Raw genomic sequence first — 22557 nt, forward strand, 5'->3', positions numbered from 1 at the left:
CAGAATGAGAGGGCAAGAGTGTCTGGAGGCCTCCATGCAGTCTTGTCCTGGTCCCACAAATGGTAGGGTAGAGCTGAATCTATGGGTTACTTTACCAACCAGCTTTGCTCATCATAGCCAGTCTCTGGAGTTCATTTTGGATCTGGTCAATTGGCCTAACTTGCCATTTGGTGAAAGTTTTCCATTGACTGTGAGATTTTCAATGGCAAGGACCATATATGGTTATGCATATGTAGTGAGATAATATTTTAAAATATTAGAGTGCTTCTCCCTTATATATTTTGTGTACACAATCTTCCCCTTATTTAGTTAGAGGCTAGGATTAGCATTGTTGTTAAAGGAATGCAAAGAGAAAGAAATGTCAGAGTTTCACTTTTGACTTGCAAAATAGGCTCTCGAAGCCCATAACAATGATTTCCAGGGAAAGGAATTAACTATAGAAGCTCAGGAGTCAAGGTTTTGACATAAACAGTAGATGAGAAAGAGAGTAGATGAACTATGATTTTCCTGCTCAGAGTTGATAGTGCCAGCTATGAGATGGTGGAAAGACCTTTGGGACTTAGATCTAAGAGGGCAAGTAAAGACCCCCAGAAGGGGAGGAAGATGGACATCCCAAGTTAAGTCTGGAAGGATCTGAGATCAGAAGATACCAATATTCATTTTTGCAAACCACATGGCAATATCTGCTCCCAGCATGACTTTCGAGTCAAGGAGTAGTGGCATCTCAGTCAGTTGTCTGAGAATGTGGGCCAAGGGTACCTTCCAGGATGCCTCATTTACTCCATGTAGTTCCGGAAAAGGGGCTGAGAGTTTCTGAGCCCCATGGAGGTATCACAGAAGTGTTATAAATGGGGTGATGGCCCCAAACCACTCAGGTCAGGTCCATGGGGAAACAGAGTACATTCAACAGGAAACAGAGGGTCCAGTGAACACGTGGATATCAGTGATGAGTGGTGATAGAAGAGGAATACTAAACAGCGAGAAGCCCATCCCAGTGGAAGCCCACTGTGGAGTCTTTATTCCACTTACCCTCTCTGTGAGGAGATATACAGCCTCCAGAGATTACAGGTGCCTCAGAGGACAAGGGAAGGAAGGTGAGAGAGAAGCCTGAATTTACAGAATTTAACTCTGGGAATCACCAGATTGTCCCAGAACTATCAAGGTTGTTTTCTGTTGTCAGGCAGAAGCGGATTCTCAAGAGTTAAATCAATAATAGAGAAATAGAGAAAAAAAATTTGCAGCTCTGAATCTGAGTTCTTGAAATTCACATTCTATAATCCTGGTTCTTTGCCCTGAACCTGGTATGACCTAAGTGTTCAGAAAACATTTGTTGACTCTGGAAATGAGGGAATAAAAATTAAGCTGTTCTGATTGCCAAGAAGCGCACACTTGGAAGACATGCTGCCAGCCTTCTCGACTAAAGGGTCCTGCTGGTTGTCATTTGGCAGGACTCACAAACTCTGCCCTGGGATGGATTGCATATAATGAGAATGCAGCTCAGCTAGTTACATACAACCTAGTACTTTATTGTGAGAAGGGAATGGTGTGCTTTGAAGTGTATGTGGGATGTATATTGATTCTTCTCCTTATCCAACTAAGAATTTATTTTGTTTATGAGAAATTCCTCTTCTATACAGAATAGGAGCATGGGTACTAAGGACCAGGAGGGAAAGTGGAAGATAATTCACATTTATTACTTCCTCTTGTACTTGGAGGGCTCTAAAGCCTTGCCATATACTTTGAAGTTGGCACTATTATTACCCTATTTTATAATAGTTAAATTGTAGCTGTGGTGAGTACCCTTGGCACTCAATAGACCTTCAAATGTTGCTTGAAGGAATTCATAAATGAAAGTCGAGTCACATGCTTAAGGCAGCACAGGTGGTTAAGTGGTAGAGCCTGGAAACACCTTTGAAACCAGTGTTTCCACAACACTATGATGTGCATCCTAGGCTTGTAAATTAACTTCTTGGTGATGATTAAAACCCTCTTTCTTTGTAATCTTGGATCTCTTGGTCATCATTCTTTTGTCTCTAAAGTATTTGAGTCTAAGCATCCTTCCTGAAAGCAAGAGAGAAAGGGAAGATGCATGAAGCCTCAGAGAGACTTCCAGGTGGACAAGATGGAAGTTGAGGGACCACAACTTCATGACTTCTATCTTCTCATTAATTAAGGTAACAGGTCATATGCTAAGGATAACACCTACAGATTGGGTTGGGCTGAAGACACTCCAGGACTTAGATTGGAGAAGATTTGGAGGGGGTTCTATGAGATTTGCTTGAAATTAGAGTTAAATTTGCAATAGTCAAGACATGGAAGCTGCTTAAATGCCCATCGACAGATGATTGGATAAAGAAGACATGGTATATATGTGCAATGGAATGTTGCTCAACCATAAAAATGAATGAAATCATGCCATTTGCAGCAACATGGATGTACCTAGAGATTACCATACGAAGGTAAGTCAGACAAAGACAAATATTTTATGATATCACTTATATATAAATCTTTAAAAAATGATACAAATGAACTTATTTACAAAACAGAAATAGACTTACAGATATTGAAAACAAACTTGTAGTTATCAAAGGGGAAAGGAGGGAATAAATAAGAGTTTGGGATTAATAGTACAGGGAACTATATTCAATATCTTGTAGCAATCTATATCATGGAAAAGAATCTGAAAAAGAATATATATAATTAACTGAATCACTTTGCTGTTACACTTGAAGCCGACACAGTATTGTAAATCAACTATATTTCAATTAAGATAAAATTAGAGTTGAATAAAAGATTTGCTGAGTACCAGTGGGGAAATCCCCAAATAATTTGTATGGAGAGTTACTCAGCTCACGTGTTTCTAAGGGCAGAAATTAGTCCCAAGTTGTGGATGAGAAAACTTAAGAATTTCTCAAGATTCTAAAGGGGAAAAAAGTGAAAAGTGTTAGTTGCTCAGTCGTGTCCAGGTCTTTGCAACCCCGTGGACTGTAGCTTACCATGCTTCTCTGTCCATGGAATTCTCCAGGCAAAGATGCTCAAGTGGATTATCATTTCCTTCTCCAGGGGATCTCCCCAACGCACGCATCAAAACTGGCTCTCCATTGCGGGAAGATTCTGAGCCTGTCTGAGCTCACCAGGGAAGCCCCATTTCTAAAGGTAGTAAGAGGCATTTTAGATTCACGTCAACTCCTGTAATTACCCGTATATATTTATGGAGTCTGCTCTCCATATTCGTTTCTCAGTTGACTGTTGGATAGAATGCCCACCTCTTGGGAGCAAAGACTATGTTTCTTCATCTTGTGTTCTCCGAAGCCCATCGCACAATGTGCAGTGCTGAGCAGGCTCTCAGAGGACTGGGATCAGAGCCAGAGGGTGGGCTTTAGATATACAAGCTGGGGCTGACTCAATCGATATGCTCATTTAGAGGAACAGCCCTGGAGAGAGAAAGATGGAGACTCAGGTAGGAGCTTAACTCGCAGGCTCAAGGGAGTATAAGGTAAGGCTTCATGGGGTCCAAATTACCCCTGGCTCATCAGGATTTTCCTTCTGACCCTGATCTGGAGTGAGGGAGGGGACCCTCTTCTTGCTGCTTCACCATGAGTGCACCTCCATGGTCAAGGACCGACTTCTTGAGTTTTCTTTCTCTTTATGACTCAGCATCCCACTTCCAGCCCAGGATACAGGTTATTGAAAATACTAACTCATATAACAGTCTAGTGCTCTGGAGAAATCTGGGGCTTTCACAATCGCAGGGAACCACCAGAGCTCTCACTGGGTGTGGATAAGAGGATGTTACCTGTGTGTGGCTGTTGAGTGTGTGTGATACGTGTAAGCAATTTCCTGAGACTATGCATGTGCCCATGCAGGCGTGTGCCTTGAGCGTATAGGCATGTGGATGACAGCGCCTGTGGCCCCAAGTCCTGGACAGCAGATTTGTGGTCCCAGAAATCTACTCCTAATTCAGTAGACAGAATTTTCCAGATTTTTCAGTCTTAAAATGACCTGAACACAAACCTTGATCTTGCTCTCCTGGTTGTGAAAATACTTGCTATACAATGCTATGCCACCACGAAACTTGACATTTCAGAAGCTAAAATAAATTCTTGAATCTTTGAAGAGTCTTATGTTTTAAAAAAAAATCTCATGAGTTTTTTAGGAACTGAACAAAATAGTAACTATGTATAATTTTTTATTAATATTTAATATTTGTTGTCTCAATTGAGATTAGAATTGGTTGTATTAATACACACACACACATAGACATACAAATAAATTATTTATTTTTCTCTCAGGTAAAAGAAGTGCAGTTGATATTGATATAATAGCTCTGTGAAGTGGTGAGGGCCCCAGGTTTCATCTAGGTAAAGGGGTTTTTGTTTGTTTTAGTTGCTCTAATGGCTGGGGACCATTAAATTAACTATATGTATATCCAGGGGTGATATTCAAAATACTTATGAATTGCTAGAGAGACTGTCAGTTCTCACTGGCCCAGGCATTAACCCTTTAGTTGCCAGATGGTGGAAATTTCTAAGGGCTCCTGGGGTAACAAGAAGGATATTCAGGGATCCTGGGAGCAGAGCTACTTACCAACCAGCATAGAAGTATTTCAGTATTTCTGTATCTGTCCTGTCTGTACTTTACAACCAGAAACCCTGGTAATATATTACCATGCTTAATTTTTCCCGGGTCCATAAGGTTGACATGAGTGAGAGAGGCTGTTCATCTCAGTGATGGGGAATTTCTGCTATTCTGGGTGCCCATCATTGGAGAGTGGATAATGTACACAGTAATAAAATGGAGATACACATAGACCAATGGGGATGGAGGTAAAAACCACAGCACCATATGGAATGAGACACATGAGAAGATTGAGATAAAGGCCAGATGACTATTTGCATAAATTTTAAATGTATGCATTCAAAACAGCCATACATATTTTGCAAGGACACATGGAAACGAAGGTGATCAATAAGCTCATTAGAATGGCAGCTTACGGAGAGCAGGTGGCAGTGGCAGTGTGGAAGGGGGGATAAAGGCAAAATAAACAATTAGAACAGGAGAGAGGCCTTGCGTGCTAATGATGATAATATGATGTAACTGAGGAGTATGAGTAAGTTAGCTTTCTGTAACCAAGGGAAGAAAAAAAAGAGGAAAGAAAGATGACAAGTCAGTCAAGCTGACCAACACTCATAGGTGACTGTAGTTGAATTTAAAGAGGAAGCATGGGTGTATTTGAAAGATCCAAAAAGATCTTTTGTTTCCTTTGCACCATCATATCTTGTTAGGGTAGGACTGCCTTATTATTATGGTAAAAAGCTGTGATTTTTTTTTCAAAATAAATTTTTATAGAAAATTTTTCCTGTCCCAGTGGCTGAATGTGGCTTCCCAAATGGCTCAGTGGGTAAAGAATCTGCCTGCAATGCAGGAGACACAAGAGATGTGGGTTTGATCCCTGGGCCAGGAAGATCCCCTGGAGAAGGAAATGGCAATCCACCCCAGTATTCTTGCCTGGGAAATTTCATAGACAGAAGAGCTTGGTGGGCTCCAGTCCATGGGGTTGCAAAGAGTCAGACATGACTGAGCAACTAAGCACAGTGACTGAATAGGTCACTTCCATTGACATCCCATTGGAAACACCTCAGTTGTATGCTCTCCCTTAGTGGAATGAGATGCTTGGACATGTAGACTTTATCCCTAGCCAGCAGTGTAACTTGTAGGATGATCAACTGTCCTGGTTTGTTTGGACCAGGGAGGTTCTTGGGACACTGGACTTTCAGTTTTAAAACTGGGACAATCCCAGGAAAACCAGGAAGAGTTGGTTACCTTATGACCCAGGTAACCATTGGGGCTATTACTACTGAGAGTGCAGAAAAGAAAAGATCACGAGGTTGTTCCTAGCAGTCTCCATCACAGAGAAAATCTTCCTTCTTCTGGTTGGAAATGAAGGCTAGACCCCTAAGTTCTATCATACAAATGAAGGATTATTAAAACAGGTGCAGGATTCCCCCAAAGGAAAACCCACCAGGTTCACACATCAGAGGTGGTGTTTGGTGCCTCTGAATTTGCTTTCCTGAGCCCTCCCTGAAGCCTGAAAGCCTGTATTCCATCCTTGTATCCATCATCCATCCATCCATCCATCCATCCATCCATCCATCCATCTCATTTATTCTTAAAGCAGTCACAGAGCATCTGTAATGGGCCAGGCTTTGTGGTATCGAGCTGAATAATACCACATAATGTTAGCCTTCAAGGAGCTCACAGTTTAACAGAGGAGACTCAATCCAAGGAGGCAATAGTAGTACAGGAGTATAACTGTACAAAGTAAAATGAGACCCAGTGGAAGGAACAACTAAATTGGATTTGTGGGTTAAAGGAAAGCCTCAGAGAATGGGTGATAATGATACTGGAGGTTGAATTGGCATTTGCCAGATAGAGAAAGGGGCGTTATCAAAATAGAGTAGGTAGAGCAAAGACTCAGAGAGCACACGAAGAGCCCAGGGGGAGGATGGAACTCATGTGTTAGTCTGGATTGTAAGAGCGAGGAGTGTGTTGGAGTGGGGGAAGATGTATAGGAATGGGTAAGGCAGAGAAAAGAGTGTGCCGTTGACACTGGCTGAAAAGGTAGGCCTTGGCCAGGTTACAAGCAGTCTGGAAGTCCACCCCTTGCAGTATTCTTATGACCTGAACTTCTCAGCAGAGCCTTTACTGTACTAAACCGTGCTGTGTGTACTGACAAGTGGGATGCCATATGCATGTGCCCAAAGCCTTTGACCAAGGCAGAGATGTTCCATGGAACTCACCTTGGGGGTTCTCAGAGGAAATCTCCAAGTACCTAGGAGAGCATTCCTTTGTGCCTGGAGATTTAAGTCACATTCTGTCACAGGGTTTTTTTCCTTGAATAAAGTATAAACCATGTCCCCTTATCTGTAGAACTGTAAGCTTTTAGAACTCACAAGGACTTTGGACATCATCTAATTCAAGTCCAAAGAGAACTGAAAAGGGGATATCACTGTCCTGTTCAGAGGCAGAAGTGGATTAGAATTCAAGTCTTTGAACTTTAAGGCTATAAATATTTAAGGCATTTTTCAAAATTAGTATAACAGAGGGCATTTAAAGTAAGCATACAAGTGATTTTGTGAAAGAAGAGCAATAATTGTAGTAATAATCTGGAATAAAAGCATTCTAGCTAATTAACAAGATTTAGTCTTGAGCTGCCTGGCATCCAAGCAAAGACATCAATGTGAAAATTTATATGTTTCTCTTAACCTGATAAAGGGTAACAGAGGAAAAAAAGAATGTCAGTTCCCACTAGGAGCAGATTGAGTTGAGCAATCCTATGACACAGCCACTGTAACTCATTTCACAAATATGCATACCCTAGAGAAGATTGTGGAAATTCAGTCTTCAAGGCCCTCATTGCCTGGTTGCACATAAACAATTAAAACTTATCTTTGACAAAGGTGGCAAGAATATACAGTGGAGAAAAGACAATCTCTTTAACAAGTGGTGCTGGGAAAACTAGTCAACCACTTGTAAAAGAATGAAACTAGAACACTTTGTAACACCGTACACAAAAATAAACTGAAAATAGATTAAAGATCTAAATGTAAGACCAGAAACTACAAAACTCCTAGAGGAAAACATAGGCAAAACACTCTCCGACATAAATCACAGCAGGATCCTCTATGACCCACCTCCCAGAATATTGGAAATAAAAGCAAAAATAAACAAATGGGACCTAATTAAACTTAAAAGCTTTTGCACAACGAAGGAAACTATAAGCAAGGTGAAAAGACAGCCTTCAGAATGGGAGAAAATAATAGCAAACTAAGTAACTGACAAAGAATTAATCTCAAAAATATACAAGCAGCTCCTGCAGTTCAATCCCAGAAAAATAAACTACCCAATCAAAAAATGGGCCAAAGAACTAAACAGATATTTCTCCAAAGAAGACATACAGATGGCTAACAAACACATAAAAAATGCTCAACATCACTCATTATCAGAGAGATGCAAATCAAAACCACAATGAGATACCATCTCATACCAATCAGAATGGCTGCTATCAAAAAGTCTACAAACAATAAATGCTGGAGAGGGTGCGGAGAAAAGGGAACCTTCTTACACTGTTGGTGGGACTGCAAACTAGTACAGCCAGTATGGAGAACAGTGTGGAGATTCCTTTAAAAACTGGAAATAGAACTGCCATACAATACCCAGCAATCCCACTGCTGGGCATACACACCGAGGAAACCAGAATTGAAAGAGACACGTGTACCCCAATGTTCATTGCAGCACTGTTTACAATAGCCAGGACATGGATGCAACCTAGATGTCCATCGGCAGACGAATGGATAAGAAAGTTGTGGTACATATACACAATGGAATATTACTCAGCTATTAAAAAGAATGCATTTGAATCAGTTCTAATGAGGTGGATAAAACTGGAGCCTCTTATACAGAGTGAAGTAAGTCAGAAAGAAAAATACCACTACAGTATACTAACGCATATATATGAAATTTAGAAAGATGGTAATGATGACTCTATATGCGAGACAGCAAAAGAGACACAGATGTAATGAACAGATTTTTGGACTCTGTGGGAGAAGGCGAGGGTGGGATGATTTGAGAATAGCATTGAAACATGTATATTATCATATGTGAAATAGATCGCCAGTCCAGGTTCAGTGCATGAGACAGGGTGTCAGGGCTGGTGCACTGGGATGACCCTGAGGGATGGGATGGGGAGGGAGGGGGGTCCAGGATCAGGAACACATGTACACCCATGGCTGATTCATGTCAATGTATGGCAAAAACCACAATATTGTCATTAGCCTCCAATTAAAATAAATAAATTTTAAAAATAACAAAATAAATAAATAAATAAGAAGTATGCTCATACACACACACAGAAAAACCTCAATATGGAGGAACTTTCCTTGTCTAGTGGTTAAGACTTAGCCTTCCAACGCAGGGGGTGTGTGTTCAATTCCTCGTGGGGGAGCTAAGGTTCCACATTTCTTATGGTCAAAAAACTAAAACATACTTGAGAGAATAGCATTGAAACATATACATTATCATATGTAAAACAGATAGCCAGTGGGAATTTCATGTATGATGCTGGGAACCCAAAGCCAGTGGTGCTCTGTGACAACCTGGGGTGAGGTGGGGAGGGAGGTGGGGGGATTCAGGGGGGAGGGGACATACATATGCCTGTGGCCAATTCATGTTGATGCTTGGCAAAAACCAAAAAAAACAAAACACAAAATTGCCAACACCCATTGGATCATAGAAAAAGCAAGAGAATTCCAGAAAAACATCTACTTCTGCTTTATTGACTATGCCAAAGCCTTTGACTATGTGGATCTCAATAAACTGTGGAAAATTCATAAACAGATGGGAATACCAGACCACCTGACCTGCCTCCTGAGAAATCTGTATGCAGGTCAAGAAGCAACAGTTAGAACCAGACATGGAATAGTGGACTGGTTCCAAATTGGGAAAAGAATACATCAAGGTTGTATATTGTCACCCTGCTTATTTAACTTCTATGCAGAGTACATCATGTGAAATGCCAGACTGGATGAAGCACAAGCTGGAATCAAGATTGCTGGGAGAAATATCAATAACCTCAGATATGCAGATGACACCACCCCTATGGCAGAAAGTGAAGAGGAACTGAAGAGCTTCTTGATGAAAGTGAAAGAGGAGAGTGAAAAAGTTTGCTTAAAACTCAACATTCAGAAAACTAAGATCATGGCATCTGGTCTCATCACTTCATGGCAAATAGATGGGGAAACAGTGGAAACAGTGAGAGACTATTTTCTTGGGCTCCAAAATCACTGCAGGTGTGACTGCAGCCATCAGTCACCAGACTTCAATTCAGTTGCTTAGTCGTGTCTGACTCTGCCACCCCATGGACTGTAGCACGCCAGGCTTCTCTGTCCATCACCAACTCCTAGAGCTTGCTCAAAGTCATGTCCATTGAGTTGGTGATGTCATCCAACCATCTCATCCTCTGTTGTCCCCTTCTCCTGCCTTCCATTTTTCCCAGCATCAGGGTCTTTTCCAGTGAGTAAGTTCTTTGCATCAAGTGGCCAAAGTATTGGAGTTTCAGCTTCAACATCAGTCCTTCAAATGAGTTTTCAGAACTGATTTCCTTTAAGATTGACTGGCTTGATCTCCTTGCACTCCAAGGGACTCTCAAGAGTCTTCTCCAACACCACAGTTCAAACACATCAATTCTTCAGCGCTAAGCTTTCTTTATGGTCCAGCTCGCACACCCATACGTGACTACTGGAAAAACCATAGCTTGGACTAGATGGATCTTTGTTGGCAAAGTAATGTCTCTGCTTTTTAATATACTGTCTAGGTTAGTCATAGCTTTTCTTCCGAGGAACAAGTGTCTTTTAATCTCATGGCTGCAGTGACCATCTGCAGTGATTTTGGAGCCCAAGAAAACAAAGTCTGTCGCTGTTTCCAAAGGGAGAGGAGATGTATAACTCAGGGCAGGAAAGAGGTGGTTTTCCTGAGGGTAGTGATTATCAGTTGAATGGTGTGCTAACAGAAGGGGAGTCTGTGGAGCAAAGAAGGATTTAGCAGAGGGTTTAAGGAGAGGTAGCACCACTGTGAAGGTGGGATCACATGAAAAAGGCTGGTGAGTTTAAGGAATTGTAAGTGTTTAACGTGCTCAGATTGGCTGGACTGATATTCAAACTCTGGATGAAAACTAGCAAATAAGGGGCACCAAATGAGTAAATGTTGCCCATCATTACTCATACTCTCTCACTCTCCACCTTCCTGCCAGAGATGAGAGCCTCTTCATCTTCACATGTAAACCTGTCCCTATTTAAAAACAAATGAGTACTGCTCTTGCCTCCAGGGATGCTGCCCAACTGTTTTCTGTCCTTTGTCCTTTCCTGAGAATGGAAGGTCAAGCACAGCTTTGGGTGAGGAGAGGGAACAGACCACACAGACATGTGGGTAAGTGGGTGAGAGAGGGAGACCCTGAAAATGGGAGGAATCAAGAGCAAGGAGAATATGGAGCCCTGAAGACAGGCTGCATGAGGCCCACTTGTTTCAGACACCTCCACTAACTCTGGGAATCTTCTCTGAAACCATGGAGGGGTGAGTACTAGTGTAAGCTGGTGATTAACCCCTTCCAGGCTGATGCAGGGCTTGTCCAGGTGCTTACCTGTGGGCAGGGTTAGTGAAAAGAAAATGGGGTGTCATATCATGGAGCAAAGAGACATTTTGGTGGGGTGGGAGGTGGATGTGTGGGAGGAAAGAAGGGGTCAGACAGATCAGAGCATGGACTTTAGTGATGGAGACTGTGGTCAGAGGAAGGGGCTCTAGATTTGGGGGGGGGGCGAGAGTGTGGCTGTGTGTATGTGGCTGAGTGTGTGTGCATTCACCACTTGGCCTGGCTCAACCTTGGAATAGGAAATAGACATGCTTTTTATGGTCCACGCAAAGCTTTCCTGTTATTTCACTGGCTTCACATGATCACCCTTTGAGGGAGAAACTTTTCTTATAGATGAATAAACCAGGGCTGAAAAGCCAAGTGACTTACTCTCAGGGCTCCCCACAGGGTACAGCAGGATAAGAACTCAGTCTGGCTCTCAAATCTGTGCCCCTTTTATCCTAACCCCTCCCCTAAATATGCCCAGAGTGGAGGCCTGTCCTTTCTGTCCCCAGGTCTCACAGATGACAAGTGGGGGCTCTTTCTGAGCCCCCTGTGTGTGCCTTCCCTCCAGTTCACATGTGCCAGCCAGACCTCACAGAAAGGACCTCACTCAGACTCTTCTGCACTGCAGATGCCTTCTGCAGTGCTTAGAGATACGGAACATACTTCATTCTCAAGTAAACAATGCTGGACTTCTGGGATAAACTTGGTGATTTAAAAGTGATTAAACTGCTAACTGCTGGGAGAGACCTGGAAGCATTCTTCTCAGGTGCTGATACAAAGTAAACATATTTTTAGGATAATCATAGCTTTGATGATAAGATGATGGATGGTGCATGAAAATTTACCTTTCCAGTCCACTTGCTAAGGCAGTGTAGATAAATGTCTGAATCCTCTTCCACAAGAGATGGGGCAGCCTAGAGGGTTCAGAGTCATGGGATCAGGGTCAGAGAGCTCCCCCAAAACACCTGTTCTCTAGTCATCTGCATCCCCATCTCGCCTTCCATGAATCCGACATCCTTTCCTCACCAAACGAAAATGCTGGAGGCTGAGGGCAGAGGACTTTCTCCTCTCCTCTGCCATTCCTGCTGGCCACCATCCTCTCCTCTAGCCAAACCGCCCTAAGGTTCAGGTTTGACTTCTAGAAGCCTACCAGACTTTGTAAGTACTGCTCCCTTATCTGACTCCCACTGTGGGCTTTGATCGGAGAAGGCAATGGCACCCCACTCCAGTGTTCTTGCCTGGAAAATCCCATGGACGGAGGAGCCTGGTGGGCTGCCGTCTAAGGGGTCGCACAGAGTCGGACACGACTGAAGCGACTTAGCAGCAGCAGCAGTGGGCTTTGATCAACCAAAAATGATGAGAAAAACCCCAAAGACACCCTGGGGGTACTTCAGTGAGGTCAGAGAAAGTGTCTTTCACTCTTTCCTCACACCCCTTTGCCCCCATCCCCTCCCGTGGGCCTGGTTCAGGACCTGGAACTTAACTATGTGTGTGTGGTCTTGCTAGGTGCTGGTCTGGGACAAGTGATGGGAGAGAGGGTGCTGGGTTGGGGGCGGTTGGCAGACTGCGAGATATGGGGCGGGAATCCGAGGAACACTGGGCGCCTACAGCTCGGAGCAGCTGGCTCCGAAGAATTATTGCAAGTCTGCACAACTTAAAAATCTGCAGTTTGAGGGCGGGAGGGGGAGCGCGGGGGTGGGTCCCCGAGCGTCCCATTTCGCCTCCGGGCGGTTCGCTGAGCATCCTAGCTCAGTGCGGAGGGGCGGGCGAGGCCTTCTGGACCACACGCCGCCCTCGCCGGGGTTCTGGGTTTGTTCCGAGGCATCTCCCTCCGAACCCCTCGTCCATCCTTCGGGAAGGGGACCGACTCGTCCTCCTTCCGCTCAGTGCACACGTCCGCCAGCTCTTCTGACTTGGTAAGTGGAGAAACGGAGCGTGTAAAACAATCTTGAAGACACTGCACGAGTCTTCAGGCAACGGGGCCGGTGGTAAACAAGCAGGACCTGGGGCTGCTTCCTTCGCACTTTGTTTTAAAACAAGTTGGGGGCCGCAGTCCTCGGGAAGAAAATTCTGGCAAATTCGCAGAGCTTTGCTTGCGGGCGGAGAGGCGTTGCGGGAGCCGCCGGGGCCGCAGAGGAGGTCACCGGTCTCCCGCAGGGCAAGGTGCACCCATCCCCGGAGGGCGCGCAGGTGGGAGGCGCAGGGCGCGCTCCTGCTGCTCCCGCCCGGACCCGGCGCGCCGCCCCGGGGGTGACTCTGCACTTGGGTCCGGGCGGGGGCGCGCGCCCCGCAGGGCCGCCTCTCGGTCCATCCAGCAGTCCGCTCATCGCGCGGCCTGAGTCCTGCAGCCGGCGATCGCCCGCGGCACCGGCTCCGCGCCCTCGGCCCGGAGCGCCGACTGCAAGTCTGAAGCCAGGCGGCGGGCGGAGCTGCGACCAATGGGGCGGCGGCCGAGCGAGGGGCCCCGCCCCGCCCCGCCCTGCCGGCGGCTCCCGGGCTCCGCGCTCCTGCCGGACTGGACGGACAGACCGACCGACGTGGGCCGCCGGGCTCTCCTCGCCGCCGGCGCGGCGGGCGCGGCGCCGCGCGGGAACGCCTGATCCCTGCAGCGCGGGCGGGCGGCCGCGCGGAGCGGAACCAGCCAAAGGCGCCGGGACGCCTGCAGGTACATGCTCGTGTCCCCTCCTCCCCGCGCGCTCCGGAGACTTCTCCGTGCGACCCCGCAACTTTCCCCATCATCTGCTGCTCAGCTCCGCCGTGGCCCAGGTCACGAGTGCACGACCCCCGCAGACCTACACCCGCAGGGCACTTGGCATCCTGCCGGGCGCGCCTGTCTCCGGCGCGCTCCATCCTCGGGTCCCCAGAGCCCGTCGTCGCTGGAGCCCTAAGGATCCGCCTGTTGCACGAGCCGCCGGCAGCCGAGACAGTGTCTGGTTCCCTCGGAAAGCCGCAGGGACGGTGTCTAGAATCCATTCTTGGGCGCCAGGTGGGGGACGGATGGAGGCGGGAGAATCGAGGAGCCACGGAAAGGCGGCACTTCGCGGAGGGGCTAGCCCTGGGGCGTTTCCTTAGCCGGGAAGCCGTTCCTTCTCTTCCTAGAGAAGAGGAGGAGGTGCTTTCCGGACCGCCTGTAAGTGTTTCCCTGGCCGCCTGCTCCGCCTTCTTCCCTGTCATTCTTCCCTCACCTTTGCCCCGCAGCGGTGCAGGGCGCCCCGCGACAGTTGCTGGGATGAGCGCACCCCGGGCGCAGGGCGCTGGCTCTGGGGCCGCGCTGCGCCCGGCCACTGCGGGCGCGCTCCGGCTGGGAGCCGCTTGGGGCTGGCAGGGCCCGTATCAGGTCCCCCGCCGACCGTGCGTCTGGATCAGCGGTTGTGATGGGAGTGGGTGCTTTGGGGTGGCAAACTTCCATTTCCCGCGCCCGGCTGGTTGGCTGCCCGACTTCTCGAGGTGAATCGGTTGGCGAGCGAGCCAGACCTGCTGGCAGGGGCCGCGGCGAGCCGGGCTGGGCGCCTTTCGCATTGCAGGGATCATTTTGAACAACCTCCCCGCCCCCCCGGACCAACTCCCCCGGTCCCCCCCCCGCCCCGCCCCCGCGCGCTTCTCCTGCTCTGCCTCTTGTGGTCTCTTTTGGGAAAGAGCACCCTTTGCGCTATTGGTGTCTGAGCGGCTCGGCTAGGGACCCTGAGACGGTAGCCTAGCTCAGGCAACCCAGGACACGGGTGGAGGGCAGCAGCGAAGCACCTCTACCTGCCAGAATGACCCTGGAAGTCCTGGTTTGAGGCTGGGGCGTGGAGGGCGTGTTTCTCATCGCCTTCCTGGAGAACAGTCTTGATTTTTGTCTTTCATTTCACACTCCCCCAGAATAGGGGCCAGTGAGAAAAACTAGATCAGAAACCTTCCCATCCCTTTTCACGTATTTGCTTAAGGGATTTGCATAAGCATTCGCTTAGAACTGGGTAAGTTACCCTTTGTTGCTCCTCTGTCTGACCACTTGCAAATACCTGCCCAGGTAAACAAGGCAAGCATTTTCCTGAGCACCTGCCCTCTTGCTAAAGGCAGATGCCCTAGTCCTTCTCTCTGCACGTCTCAGGCTGAGAGAGGGTGGCATTGATTCTGTGGTTGAACTTGCTGTACTAGGTAGGTCTCACTCTTTACCTGGGTGGTAAAATGCTTAAGGACATTGATTCACTCAGTAGGCGTTTACAATCAGACCACTGGGGTTGGGCCAGGCCTTGGTCATATGCAGTAAGGTGAAGTTTCTGCTCCCAGTTGTTGTTTTTTTTTTTTTTTTCCTTTCTCACTAGATTCCTTTCTTCTCCTGTTCTAATATTAAATTAGTCATTTCAGAACTAGGAATGATCAGTATTGGGGTAGGGAGAAGATGATCATGAAGTACTCAGACACTTGGAATCCAGAGCATGCTGTGAATATTTTAAGGAGACTTGCAGAATCTGTTTTGCCTCTGTCTTGTGTCTGAGCCATCATTACCTGGAAAATCAGCTTAAACAAGAAAAGCCCTTAGTGAATGCAGAAAAGCTAAGGTTTTGCTGGTCAAATATGTGAGAGCAAATGGGGAGGTTGGAAGCAATCTTTGTTCTGTTCAGAAATATTAAAATATTAAAAAGCCAATGCTCTGATGCTTGAGCTTGCCTGCAAAGCACTGGCTAAGTTTTTTCTTCTTCCTTATTATTTTAAAGAAAGGGAGGGAAGAGTGGGCACTTCAGCCACCTCTTCTGTGTTCAGTGAATTTTGCCCGTCCCTGTCATCCTTCAGAGACTGCCTCCCTGTTCTACCTGAGTTCTCCATCTGCCCTGTGTCTGGCATTTGGGGCTGGGAAGTGTGTCAGCTCTAAGAGAAGAGAGCAGGCATCACAACGATTTTCCTCCTTCTCTTTTTTTTTTGGCCAAGCCTCGAGGCTTTCGGGATCTTCATTCTCCATTTCCCCAGACAAGGGATGGAACCCAGGCCCGCTGCAGTGGAAGTGTGGAGTCTTAACCACTGGACTGCCAGAGAAGTCCTCTTCTTTATCCACCTGCAATGTGGGAGACCTGGGTTTGATCCTTGAGTTGGGAAGATCCCCTGGAGAAGGGAAAGGCTACCCACTCCAGTATTCTGGCCTGGAGAATTCCCTGGACTGTATAGTCCATGGGGTCACAAGGAATCGCACACGACTGAGCGACTTCTACTTCACAATATCTATCTATCTATGTAAACAATAGCATTTATTGGCTGGATACCATATGCCAGCTACTCTTCTTGGCACTTTTCCAGGCATTATCTCATTTAATCCTCAAAACACTCCCATTGGGAAGTGAGGCTTCCCTTCTTGGTGCAGTGTTTCTGTGGGAGCTAGCAATAGATGGAGCCCCTGCAGGGCGCTCTGAGACGATGGGAGACTGGACCCGCTGCACCCGAGGTCTCACTGGCAGGCAAGGACAGCTACCCAGAGGGGTTGGAGGCAGAGGGAAAGGTGGGCGTGCTTACTGTCCCTGCTGATCAGGTGTCAAGAAGATAGATCTGCCCAAGTACCACTTGTATGAAAAACCTACTAAGACTGGGGACCTGGGCTCCAGCCTGATTTCTACCTGCTCATGGCTCCTAGACTTACTGTGCTTCTCATTTAGCTGTGAGGATCTTGATGCTGGACATTGTTGTTACCCTGAACGAGGCACTATGCTGAAAGCTCTTGATGCATTAACTCATTTCATCCTGATGACAACCTTAGGAGATAGGCTCTGTTAACACCCCATTTTTTATTTTATTGGCTTAAAACGACAGAAAAAAAATTCTACAGTTCTGGAGGCTAGCAGTCCCAAATCAAGTTTGCGTACAGGCAGTGCTTCCTCCACAATCTCTGTGGGGAATCTGTCTTGGCCTAGTCCAGTTTTGGGTGGCTTCAGGCATCCCTTGGCTTATTGCTACATAGCTCTGATCTCTGCCCCCATGAATCACCCTACTGTAGATGAGAAAAAAGAGACAACTGAGTATCATGTGCAAAGTCACATAATGAGGATGATGGGAAGCTAGAATTCTGTCCCTGGCAGTCCGGCTGTGGAGCTGGAGCCACTGCTCGATTCCTTTTTGTGTATCACTGTAGCCCGGACTCTGTGCCCTGCGCTTAGTAGGACTCAGGCTGGGTTTGTTGGATGGTGACCTTGAGAGGTGGCTTGCTGCTACAAAGTAACTTTTTGGTTGCCTCTCCCCTTGAAACTCCCCATCTCCCCTTCCCCCTTCTTCCCATCTCCCCTTGAAAAGAAACTTGAAAACGATGCTAGAAAAATGTTCTTTTTTCTTTGGCCAATGTTATCCTCCAATGGAACTCTGCCCAGCTGGTTGGGAAAAAGGGAAACAGACCATAAAGGTCATGGGGTAGGTAAACATTATGGCTATTTCCAGAAAGGATGTTTATTATCAGTGAGAAATACAGGAAAATCACAGGACATTGCACTTTCTGTCAAATCCATTAAAAAAGCCAGCCAGTAACCAACTCACAAAAAATTATTGTGGGATTACCTGATGGTGGAAAAGATTGAAGGCAAAAGGAGAAGCAAGCAGCAGAGGATGAGATGGTGAGATAGCATCACCCACTCAATGGATGTGAATTTGAGCAAACTCTCTCTGTGAGATAGTGGAGGACAGAGGAGCATGGCGAGCTACAGTCCATTGGTTCAGAAAGAATCACTAAGTACATGACTTAGTGACTAACAACAACCACCACCACCTTGTGCCCAGTACGCAGGCACTAAGGACAGGCAGAATCTAAGATATATTCTGCAAGCTTGAACTTACAGAGGACTCGGAGACTCAAGATTAGCACGCATAAGACAGAAACACAACGAGATGCTAAATATGAGTCCTGATAAAAATCACACTGACTTTGTCATCTTTGTCTAGCCTATTGCAGTTTGCAGAAACCTCACAAGGTTATCTCATTTCACTTCTCACAGTAATCGAGTGCAGTAAGTGACAGGCTGAGGGAAGGTTAGGAAGTCCAAGTTGCAGATGAAAAAAATAAGGCAAAGTGAGTGAGACTTGGATTTGGCCATTTCTAGGACATGGCATCCCACTCCAGTATTCTTGCCCAGGAAATCTCATCGACAGAGGAGCCTGGCAGGCTACAGTCCATGGGGCTGCAGAGTTGGACACGACTGAGCTAGCAACACACACAGGAGTCTTCTGACTCCAAGTCCATCGTTTTTGCCTCTCACAAGTAGGGCAGTGGATGGGGAGGGTCCTTGGAGGTGTTGGAGTTTGAGTTTCATCCTGAAGCTGGATTTTGGCTGTTACTCTTGGCTATCTAGAAGGCTTAGTTTGGGCAGGGGAGAAGAAGAAAGTACCTTTTATTGTTGTTGTTTCATTTTTGCATTCAGTGATCTGGTAGGTGAAACTTGGAGAGAAATCACAATTGTGATGAACACAACAATATTTGGAGTGTGCAGTCAAATGTAGAAGCTGATTTAGAAAAAGTCCATCCTTGTCTTCCTTTATCATTTCTTAAGATCAGCCTTTGCAACTTTGTAACATACATCTATGGGCTATAAAAGTTAACTCCTCTTGCTAAGCTCTAAGTAGTTCCTAGATTAGTTTGTTGTCTTTTTTTGTTTGCAGACAAGGGGGTCTTGCTCTCTTTGGGATCCTGCAGAGCCTTGCATGATGTTTGTTTTTTTTCAAAAGTTTTTCCAGCACATTTCTGCTTACATCCTATTGGCCAGAATTGTGTAAGAGGCAGAGAAAGAAAGCAGCCTTTTATTAAAAAATTAAATATAATTATTAAGCATTTTAATTGTTGTATAGTTGATTGACAATGTTGTGTTAGTTTCAGGTGTATAGCAAAGTGATTCATTTATACAAATATATGTATCTATTCTTTTTTTTTTTTAATTCTTTTCCCGTTTAGGTTGTTATATAATATTGAGCAGAATTCCTTCCTGCACCATGGATTGTTTGGAGTAGATACCTTATAAAATTGTCTTTAATTGCACACGTGTTGGATGATAATGACCCAAGATCTCCTTTTAGCCAGTAACACTATAGATAAGCAATTCACTTCAGTATTCTTGCCTGGAGAATCTCATGGACAGAGCAGCCTGGCAGGCTACAGACTGTGGGATCCCAAAGAGTTGGACACGACTGAAGTGACTTAGCATTATAGACAAGCAGTTAGTGCTGATAGCAGCTGGCTTCAGTGTGCTTGCTGAAGTCTCCCAACAAATGAAGCATCCTGCTGATGTCCTGAGCAGATCACCTGAGCGCAACTGAGCACCCAGCAGATGCTCACCCATGTTGACTTAATGATTAGCTTCTGTGGTCATGTATAGATCCTCTTTACATATACAGATTTGCACAAGCATTTATTCAACAGGTATTTGAGTATCTACCCTGTCTTGTGTACTAGGCTGGGGCTGGTGAGGAGACAGATGTTAAACAAATGAATGCAAACACTTAAGTAGCGGCAAGAGTTCTAAAGAATTGCATCTGGGAGAATAGCAGGGATGGGGGTGCAGGCGCTAGTTTAGGTGGGGGAGCTGGGAAGACCTTACTGAGGAAGAGACTTTTCCTTCTGAGAGGTGAAGAGGAGTTTATCACGTTGAAAAGGCAGAGAGAGAGAGATTTCCGGCTGCGGAGGGTGTGAAAATTCTAAGACAGGAATGAACCTGGACAGTTGGAGGAACTCTAGGAGAATCGGCCAAGGTGCTGGGAGGAATTCAGAGAGGAAGGCAGGGGCCAGGTCATGCTGTGCACTTAGGGCCAAGTTCAGGATCTTAAGAGTTCATCACCAGGGCTCTGGGGAGGAGTTCATGGATTTGTGGCAGGAGAGTGTCAGGAGCCAGTTTATGTTTCTAGAAGATCACCCGCGAAGGCTGTGGAAATGAGATTAGAGACGAAGAGATTGGAGAGGTTCTGGCATGGCCACTGGGAGGCTAGTTAGAGGCATGTTGGAGAGGTGAGACCTCAAGCCAGCTGGGACTGAGGGAGTGAGGAAGTGGAGATCCTACAGGTGGAGGTCAGTTATGAAAGGGGAAAAACACGGGGTGAGGGCAGGGGAGGCTTGGCGTCTATGTCTGTCCGTGTGGGAGGCGACTGTGGCTGAGGTTAGGGAGCCGAATCCAGCTCCTCGGGAAACCAACACGCACCCATCTCTGAATGGGGTGTTACACAGTACTAGCACTTCTAGAAGATCAGACATTCCCCTGGCTTTGTCTCCAGTGGCTGAGTAAGTTTGAGTGTGTTACTTGTCCTTCCCTGCTTTTCTCCCCACAACCTGACAATTTCATGATTAAAAAAATAGATGATCTTTCTACAAATATTCTTCTTCCATAGAGTCATTTAGATGTGTTAATTTGGATCATTTTTATAAACTGAATTAGGAGAACTATGAGTGGGTATGTGGGAACATTTGTGGTGAGATTCTAAGCATTTGGTCTTTGATGATCACCAGCAAGCTGCTTTCAAATTGACTTAAATGGAAAGACATCCGTGATCAGCGTGCTGCCGGGAAGACGTGGAGCCTCTCCCAAGATGTATGGGGGCGAGGCCCAATGGGGAGCATCAGGCATGGCTAGAAGCCAACTTTCTACATCTCAGTGGAATCCTTCTTTACCGAGTCTTCCTCATCACATGGGACTCTTCCTCTGTACCCACGGGGATCCCGTAAAAAAATGCAAGAGAGTGACATATGGTCTGTCATCTGGGAACCTACGTGTAGCAGAATATGCTGGCCTGAAGATCAGTAAGGAACATCACGGGGAGCCTGATGGAGTCTTGAAGAAGTGATGGACTACCTAGTGACCAATCGATCGTTGAAGGGAATGACAACATAAACAGGACCATAGAATTGAAAATTATTCCAAAGATCAGTGATGAGGCATCTGCCTCTTGAAGGCTGCTTTCAGTAGTGCTGACTTATATCCTCACAAATCATTAGTGTGTTCAGATAAAAGAATGCCAGCAGACTAACATTTTGGGCTTGAGCATGTTTGCTTTCTTTTTTTTGCTTTCATTTTTCTGTCATCTGGTTTGGCTTTCCTAAGCCCTGATCTGCCTGCCAGGGTGAACCTAAAATCATGTATTTGGGCTTCTCTGGTGGCTCAGATGGTAAAGAATCTGCCTGCAATGCAGGAGACCTTAGTTCGATTCCTGGGTTGGGAAGATCCTCTGGAGAAGGGAGGAGCTAGCCGCTCCAGTGTTCTTGCCTGGAGAATCCCATGGACAGAGGAGCCTGGCGGGCTACAGTCCATGGTGTCGCAAAGAGTCAGACACAACTGAGTGACTAACAGTTAACACTTACAGTTTACTTAAGGTAACAAATTTATTGGCTAAAGAGATAGAGGAACTCCAGGGTTAAAGATTGTAGTTTGCAGATTTGGATTGAGAAGAGATGCCTGGATTCTGGCAAGGGTATTTCAGCGTTTTGGTCTTTGAGGTCAATAAATCATACCTTCTGGGTAGTGTTTCTCTTGTGGGTTCTTAAGATCCCAGTTTTCTAAGTGTGGTACCCTCATGAGGGGGCTTCCCTGGTGGCTCCATGGTAAAGAATCCACCTGCCAATGCAGGAGATGTGGGGTTGATCCCTGGGTCGGGAAGATTCCCTGGAGAAGGAAATGGCAACCCACTCCAGTATTCTTGCTTGGAGAATTCCATGGACACAGGAGCCTGGTGGGCAACAGTTCATGGGGTCGCAGAGAGTAGGACACAACTGAGCGACTAAACAACAGCACCACCTCATGAGGACTCTGCCCACCCTCCTCCTCTTGGTGATTAGCTATTGCCTGGCTAAGATTTAGCCCCTCGGCTGTTTCAGGGTTGAATCTTCTTGGTGAAGCTGGTCTCCTCATCGATAAATGTGTAAATAAAAAGTGTCATCATGTAACAGTGTTTATCTTTCTATCTTTGCAGAAGTATAAAAAGGTATCAGTATCCTCATACCTTCTCATCACCTCCTTAAATCACACATCCTATAGTGTAGGCGCTCCGGATATGCAAAAATAGGAATCTCATGAAAGTTCATATGGTGCCTAAGAGCTTTACCTTTAAGCCGTTTCCCCAAGCTTCTGGATCTAATTAGAAATCAAATGTCAGTGTGGTGCCTCTTTTTGGTGATGAGCCCTGAATTCCCTTCTTCCAGCTCCTCCAGACTTAAAATGTGGAAGCTGCAGCATACTTTGCCTTCTCATCTCATGTCTTTTATTCGGGGCTTTGAAGTAGAGAGTATCCAGTAGGATGTACGGTTATGTAACATGACCCTCACAGCTCCTGAGTTAGCTTTTAGTTGCTTTTTTACCAGTTGCTTCTCTCACCCGCATCAGCAGATAAGAGCACACCAGCAAACCCTTCATTTGTAAGTTGGTATCAGCAACTTGGAAATAATC

General features: G+C 46.1%; 1 protein-coding gene across 3 annotated transcripts in view; it reads left to right on the forward strand.

Moving 5' to 3' along the window:
• Positions 1-13497: 13497 nt before the first annotated feature.
• The window catches only part of KCNS3 (potassium voltage-gated channel modifier subfamily S member 3), an 84835-nt gene continuing 75775 nt past the window's right edge, over positions 13498-22557 (forward strand). Inside the window, exon 1 of one of the 3 annotated variants that reach the window (XM_081591217.1) lies at positions 13498-13853. The gene's annotated coding sequence lies outside the window, so the exon portion shown is untranslated. The remainder of the gene's footprint in view (positions 13854-22557) is intronic. The other 2 variants (XM_081591216.1, XR_014082278.1) reach the window with 2 other exon arrangements.

This window comes from Giraffa tippelskirchi, chromosome 4, assembly GCF_054371585.1.
Source record: "Giraffa tippelskirchi isolate mGirTip1 chromosome 4, T2T-mGirTip1v1.2.pri, whole genome shotgun sequence".
NCBI classification, from domain to species: domain Eukaryota; kingdom Metazoa; phylum Chordata; class Mammalia; order Artiodactyla; family Giraffidae; genus Giraffa; species Giraffa tippelskirchi.